Source organism: Bison bison, unplaced genomic scaffold (assembly GCF_000754665.1).
Source record: "Bison bison bison isolate TAMUID 2011002044 unplaced genomic scaffold, Bison_UMD1.0 scf7180017864254, whole genome shotgun sequence".
NCBI lineage: Eukaryota > Metazoa > Chordata > Mammalia > Artiodactyla > Bovidae > Bison > Bison bison.
In genome coordinates, this window is record NW_011494826.1 from 8,610,146 (window position 1) to 8,618,386 (window position 8,241).

Here is an 8,241-nt window from a genome sequence, read left to right on the forward strand (position 1 = left end):
GATTTTGGAGCCCAGAAAAATAAAGTCTGACACTGTTTCCACTGTTTCCCCATCTATTTCCCATGAAGTGATGGGACCAGATGCCATGATCTTCAGTTTCTGAATGTTGAGCTTTAAGCCAACTTTTTCACTCTCCACTTTCACTTTCATCAAGAGGCTTTTGAGTTCCTCTTCACTTTCTGCCATAAGGGTGGTGTCATCTGCATATCTGAGGTTATTGATATTTTTCCTGGCAATCTTGATTCCATCTTGTGCTTCCTCCAGCCCGGCGTTTCTCATGATGTACTCTGCATATAAGTTAAATAAGCAGGGTGACAATATACAGCCTTGATGTACTCCTTTTCCTATTTGGAACCAGTCTGTTGTTCCATGTCCAGTTCTAACTGTTGCTTCCTGACCTGCATACAGATTTCTCAAGAGGGAGGTCAGGTGGTCTGGTATTCCCATCTCTTTCAGAATTTAGCAGTATCTAAAGATTCTAGATAAAATTTTTCGGTGTTTGGAATGTAAAGGAATATTTTTAAGGAAGGATTTAATTTTACCAAAGGTATGGTAGCTACTTGCTCAAAAAGTATGAAAATCTCTTGGAAAAAAGTCACTTTTAGTTAACACATGTTGGATCTTGTGTATTTACAGGAAATGTTTCCATTTAAGACCACTGATACATTAATAGTTTCCAGGCACATTTTATGACAGGGCCTAAGTTTGTTCTCTTTTGAACAACTAGGAAAGGATGTTTTTAAAGTAAGCACTTAGTTTTGCCTGGATCTCATTTATAAAGTAAAGGTCTTAGCTCCAAACGTCTCTAAAATCAAACTATGCCCTGGAGTAGTGAATTCCCCAGAGATGACCAAAGCATCTTCCATTCAATTGCTCTTTAGCATCATTCAGACTTCCTAAGTCTGTTGTACCCTTGCGTTTTCTTTCTTGAAATGCAGTGAATGGATGCAGCTCCTGGCTGTTCCTTCACATCTTCCAACTTTATTCATGGATCGTCTGTGAGTTTACTTTCATAGTTCCTTGGAGAATTTGCTAATCATAAATCATCAATCGAAGTACTGTTTTAAAGCTCTGTGTTCATTTTGACACTGGGGTTTGACTGGCATTTTTAGTGACATGAGGAGACCTTTAGGGCAGGGATCTGATTAGGTGGAGAAAACCGAAATGTACTCCCAGAACAGGTGAAGTGTTGTTCACCTGTCTCTGTCTGTCTTCCAGTGTGTGACTAAAGCCCCCTAGTGGCCAGGTAACCCCAGCCAGGTGCTGTGTGCCCCCTCTTCTAGGGAGAGGATCCTGTGATCCTAGCTCCTTCTCTTTCCAGATCTCTCTGAACTTTGAGAAAAGACAACTGGGTCCCCATCACAGCCCAGTCCCCCCATTCAGAACTTCTTAGGGAGCCCTGGCCTTTACCCCTGCAGGCTTCTCAAAGAAAGGAGAGGCCAGAAAGTTCTCCAGCTGCGAAGAAGGCCTTTAACCAGCTCTTTAAAGTGGTAAGGGATATTGCTACTGTCAGTGCAGACTGAAAAACTCATTAAATAGCTAAGGGCTGTGAGCTGGGGTTCCCCAAGGTAGCTTCCCGGCTTTAGATGTCTTATCCTGCCTGCATAACTTCAGAAGAGTGCAATGAAGTCCAGATTTCCCCTAGATGTTCTCATAGGAACATTTAGGTAGCAAAAAAATATAGTCCATACAGTTACACTCACGAGATTCGGGTACTTGCCTGAGTAAAATCAAATGACCCCCCACTCCCCCTGCAACTGCGTCTACAGTGGAGACCCCGAGGAATCCCCTTCCACTATGGCCATACAACCCTTTTGGCAGAGGTCCACTTAAAACACCTGTGATAACATGGATCCCATCTTCTCTGGGCTCTCAGTGATGAGCAGGGTGCCAGGCACACTCAGCCTCTAGAATAAGAGGAAGTAACTGAGTCAGGGTGATGTAAGGTATATATGTTCCTGAGGAGACCTTCTAAGTTCAGATGGTTCTTGCTGCATGAGAGCAGTTTGTGGGGCACCATGGAGAGCAGAGGTATCTCAGAGAGAATTTCTGTTCCCAACAAAGAGACTGTGATCAAGAGGAAACCACGTGGCCCAGATGACCCCATATCCCCCTCCAACCCTTGCTCTAGATTTCTCCTCTCTCTCCAGCTTCTTAGGGTCCTTTCCTCACCTCCGACTCCATCATGAATCACTCTGTGAGATCCTGGCACCCCTTATGCTGAGGTTATTGTGTCTTGAACTCAGTAGTCACTTTTCAGTCCTCCCAGCCTTAATCTCACCTCTGAAAGCCTTTCCACCCATGTGACCACTTCCTCATTTCCACTTTTTCTTTTCTTTCTTTTCTTTTCCCTTCTTTTTTTTTAAATTAGAAAAAACACACAAGACTTTTTTTGTCCACATAAAATTTTCTTTTTATGTGGGCCAGTTTTAAAGTCTTCATTGAATTTGTTACAATACTGCTCCTGAGGCATGAGAGATCTTAGCTCCTTGACCAGGGATCAAACCTTCACCCCCTGCTTTGGAAGGTAAAGTCTTAACCACTGGACCACCAGGGAAATCCCTCTTTTACTTTCTGACAGTTCTTTTTTCAATCTCTTTGCCGGTTCTCCCATCTCCTCTCAGATCTAAATGTTGGGCTTTTCTTAGACCTCTATATCTTTGAATCTCTTTTCTTATATCACTTTTCTGGCTATTTTAATCCTGGATGTACATTGCAGAAACATTTGGGGAGGTTTTTTTTTTTCCAGCTATACATATCCAAAACCTCAGATATTCCAATTTATTAGGTCTCTGGTATGTGTATTTTGAGAAAAGAAAATTCCACAGGGATTCCTAATAGCACTCCTTGTTAAGAACCACAGCTCTGTTTCTCTGTATTTCTCTTTCTCCCTCTCTGTAGGTGATTTCATCTTCTCCTGTGGCTTCCATATGCTGATGGCTTTCAAACCACAATCTCCAACCTAGAGCTTGCCATAGAGTCCAGATCACTGTATGGACAAGTCCATACTTTCTTGTGTGGCTCAGAGACTTCTCATAAAACTTGTCCTTAATGGAAATCATAATTTTTTTTTCAAATCTGCTCTTCCTCCTGTTTATTCCATTTCAGCAAGTGGCATTATCATCTGTACAGTCCAGAAAACTGGACATTGTCCTTGGCCCTTTCCCCTCAAGCCCCCTCCCCAAAACCCAAGGAAGCACGAGGGCTTGTCAAGCCTGCCTCTCACGCAATTGCTAATGAGCAAACATTTATGACAAAAGAAAGAGGCAATTTAAAATGATTTAACCCAATACTTAATGTTCCCTTTTCTCTCAGTGACAGCATATTGGTCTGAATGCTGGTTTTTCAGTGGCTCAAATACCTTTCTTATTGTTCTCTCTGTATCTGCTCACATGCCCTCTTTTCTATGATTCACACACTGTCTTTAAAGTGTTTTTTGGAAAAAAAAAAAAAGCAGGCCTAATTACATCATACCTTCACTTGTAGTCCTCAGTAAGCTCTTGGTGCACTTTGAGTAAATGGTTAAAATTGTGAAATGGCTTAGGTTCCTTTTTTTTCTTCCACACCTCATTCTAAGCAACTTTTCCTTCTACTTTTTTCCCTATGGTCAAATCTCACTGGACTTCATCAGGTACCTTCTGGTTTAGGGACTTTGAGCAAGTAATTTCCTTGGCCTGTTATGTGTTTGGGTAGCTCCTGCAAACTCCACCTATCTCAGCCTAAACATTGCTTTTGCTGAAAAGCTGTGCCTGGTGCTCCCCATCAGGTTAAGAACCGTGTTATGTAGCCTGAAACTCTAATTATAGTACTAATCACCATTGGTATTCATTCCGGAACTTGCTGTGCCATTATTTATCCAAAACTGTCTATCTGCTAGACTAAAGCTCTGAGAAAACAGGAACTATGTTTATCTCTGTTTCTGCAGTTATTCTCAACTTTGAATATGGTGCCTAAAATTTGGTTACATCTCAATGTACAGTGGCAGATTTTACTCTCTTGGGCTCTAAAATCACCACAGATAGTGACTGCTGTCATGAAATTAAGACACTTGCTCCTTGGAAGAAAAGCTATTACAAACCTAGAAAGTGAAAGTGAAGTTGCTCAGTCGTGTCCCACTCTTTGAGACCCCGTGGACTGTAGCCCACCAGGCTCCCCTGTCCATGGGATTCTCCAGGCAAGAACACTGGAGTGGGTTGCCATTTCCTTCTCCAATGCTTGAAAGTGAAAAGTGAAAGTGAAGTCTCTCAGTCGTGTCTGACTCCTAGCGACCCCATGGACTGGAGCCCACTAGGCTCCTCCATCCATGGGATTTTCCAGGCAAGAGTACTGGAGTGGGGTGCCATTGCCTTCTCCGAGAAGAATGGTTAGTAAAGTTAAAAATTGGTCAGCAATTTCAGAGTAGCCATTAGTTTGAATTTAAGGGGGAACTCATGACTGCATGAAGTGTCTATTCTGCAAAAGCTATGAGCTCATTCTTTAGATAAATTTAGTCACCAAGATTCCCTGCTTTCTATCCAGTGTCCACTATGCCAGAATGTTTCTTGTGAGTAGTTGTTGAGGTGGTTTGTCAGCCAATTTTTAGACTGGAAATTTAAAAATGTGTATTTTTTTGCATTAAATTTTTTTTCTCTTCCCAGACAGTTGTTATGGTCCAGTCCCACTTCACAGGTATGCGGGAATTGCAGATAACCATTTCACATCTACTATGTAAACTGGCGACTCTGTAATGTTGCTTTAGAACCAGATATGTGTGGTTTTGCTTCACTTGAGGAATTCGGTAAAGAACATACTTCATGTCACCAGAAACCCTCATAAATCTACATAGAGAAAGACATGAGTAAAACCTCCTTTTTACAGTTACATGGCCTCATGGAATTCTTCATTTTTAAGTGAAGAAGCTCTAGATTTTTCTTTCAGATCTCAGAAAAACTTAATCATGCCAATGAGCTGATTTTGAGGAGGGACACCATCGTCCTCTTTATCTTGAGTTTCTTTTTCAAGATTAAAAAATGATCGAAGGAGAAAGTGAACTTCTAGGGATTGTTATTTTGCTTCGTACGTAGAGGTATGCATTTTCCCTCTAGACCGGTACTCCAGGGGAAGCCTGCCAGAAAAAACAAACAAGGCAGCAAGGCGCTACATGGTTTCTCCTGCACAATGGCTGAGCTTCTGTATCTGGCCTAGATGTATAAACTGTGCATACTGGGATAGAAAGTCTTCCAGAAATAGACAAACGTGGACATGAAAAGTAGGAAGAGAGGTATTTTTTTTTTTCAGTTGTAAAAACATTTATACTATTACTATTTCAGCTTGGATATTACACTTTAAAATTGAGCTTTAAAAGATTTTCCATATACAGCATCTTTTGGCTGTGCAGGTTTGGGCTCAGAGAAAGCAGGATTAGTGAAATTAAGAGAAAGGAAATAAACATGAAGGGAGAGTCTTCAGATGGAAGGGCTTTTGCAGAAGACACCTGCCCAGCTTGGCATTATGGACCCAGCGGCCTGGCAGAATCTCTACGTGAATATTTTGGTTAAATTGATGACCTTTTGTGGCTTTTGTGGCATGGAAAAAAACATATAATTAATTTTTTTTTTTTTCTGAATGGAGTGCTATACATTCCTCTAAAGAGTCCTTGGAATCCTGTTGTCTCACAGCCTTTATTAGTGAACTTGGGGAGATCCTTGGACAGGCATGATTTTTAGGAACAACTTCAGGACTTTAAATTTTCTGTATGCCACATTACAAAATTTTCCTAGGAAACTGATATTTTTTTTTAATCTTAAGTTATACTTGAAATACAAAGCAGTTGATGTAGTTGCAGGGACATTTACATTTATTTAGTTTTTTAAAATGTGTTTTTGATTCATTTTTGCCCTAAGTAAAACCATTCTTTGTGTGTGTCTGTGTGTGTGTCTGTGTGTGTGTCTGTGTGTGTGTATGTGCACACATGCATGTGCTTTGACCTCCGAAATTTGTCTTCTTTTGTTTGACTTTAGCAGACTTTGGAGGCTATTCGTCACGCCTCATGATCAGTGCGCAGGGACCGTGTGTCCCAGAGTACATGGGTCTTGAAATGGAGGTTGCCAGCCTTGGTATAATAGCAGCCTGAGCACTCCCTGTGGCCAGGTATTTTAATATTTTCTTTGGTGAGTAGGTCTAGAAAACATCACCCTTCTAATTTATAGATGACACTTTCTTGGAAGGAACAACTGAAAGTGCACATTTGAGATCAGAATTAGACTTTGGAGTAAGTTTGATAGGAACTGAGGAATTAGCAGAGAAGAGCTTTGTTCTATGACAAATACCTTCCCTGGTTCACAGAGCATCCTCCTAGCTCCTGGCTTAACCCAGCCCCACCTGGTCCCCAGGACTTCTCCTGCCGGGGATTTCTAGCCCTGGTTGCTTGTCCACGTCCCACCTCAAGCCCTACTTCTTCCACACTCATGGAAAGCCTGGTCCTCTGTAGCCATCTGGATCAAAATCTGTCTCCTACCAACTTCCATCTCCTGACCACTTTCCCCTCACCTTCTATCTCCTAACCACTTTCCCCTCACCTTCCACTGACATTCCCTGATGGTTTGGGGCATGTTCCTTCTTCATTTTTCCAACACACATTTGTTCTTCTCCCCTATTATGATGAAGATATTCCCCTTTCCACCCAAGGTCAGTCTCTACTCATGGTGAACTCACAATTCCCTACCTCTGGCCTCTTTCCACCCTCTGATTTTATTTACTTAACACCTCTTGGATGTGTGTGTGTGTGTGTATCTCTAGCCTCGAATTTAAGCTACTCGTTGTTCAGTCACTCAGTTGAGTCTGACTCTTTGTGACCCCATGGACTGCAGCACACCAGGCTTCCCTGTCCTTCACCATCTCCTGGAGCTTGCTCAAACTCATGTCCATTGAGTCGGTGATGCCATTTAACCATCTCATCCTCTGCTGCCCCCTTCTCTTTTTGCCTTCAATCTTTCCCAGCATCAGGCTCTTTTCCAATGAGTCAGCTCTTCGCATCAGGTGGACAAAGTATTGGAGCTTCAGCTTCAGCTACTATGATTGTATAATCTCTCAGCTTCCCTAACTCATTTCTCTGCACAGAGTGTTGCCTTTTCCAGACCATCCTTCCGTGAAGCCTGAGTGAGTTTTTCAAAATGTAAGCCTGAGTATTTCACATAACCCCTTTTGTCATTAGTGAAAGGTCCATACTCTTCAGCAAGGCATTCAGGGCTCTGTTTTTTGCTTAGCTCTGAAAGGAGGTAAATCATTCCTCAGCAAGTTAAATAATGACATGAAGTCTCCTATGTTAAAATGTTTTTTAAATAGACAATTTCCAGTATACACATGGCCTTTCTTTCAAAGCTTGGAGCTTATAGAACTTAGTATGTTCTTTATAGGCAACCCCTATAAAGAAGACTGTTTCTGACATTCACAGAATTTCTGAAAGCCATATACTTTTTTCTTTCAGCTGCTTATGATGCAGGTTTTGGACAATTTCTTTTGTACAGAAGGTTTGATTCATAGGAGAGATTGGTAATTTAAAAACCAGGAGTTCTAATTTTAGGAAGTTGCCTATGCAAGGCATGTGTGCAATCTTTGCCTATTTCTGAAGCTGTACGATGGTGACAAAACTGCCACATCACGTTCATGGGTGTTTGTAAAGCATAACTAATAAAAATGATAGGCTATGTTATAGGATATTAAGATGCCTGGCAAATAATAGCCTTCTTCCTTAATAATGCATGAAGACATGAGTCTTCTGGAGTTGTTTTTAATCCCTGAGGTAAGTCTTTCTGTAACTTAAGCAAGAATAATCAGATACAAGGTGGTGATATTTCCTGCTTCTCAGTGTATGTCATGTGACATGCGATGCCAAAATAAGACCATGAAATTCAGAAAATCGGCTAAGCGTTAGCATCTATGAGTATCATTTTGCTTTCACAGCTCCTTCCAAACCTCAACTAATTTAAGTACATCTTAAAGGAAGGTGACGGTGATGCTTATCTGTTTTCCAGGTGGGCCCAAGGCCACAGAGGGGGATGTTTTGTGCCCAGGGAACCTGGGCAATCACTTCTGCAAATTCAGCAGCACCACACTCACCTCTGAGTGGTTCCCCTGCTTGTCTCTACCATGGCCTTGAGGGTTGATTGAACGGATCTTTGACATTTGACCTTCGATGGCTTTAAAATTGAAACTAATGTGTTTTGTGATTCATGTAGACATCATGGGTCCCCACCCCTCCCC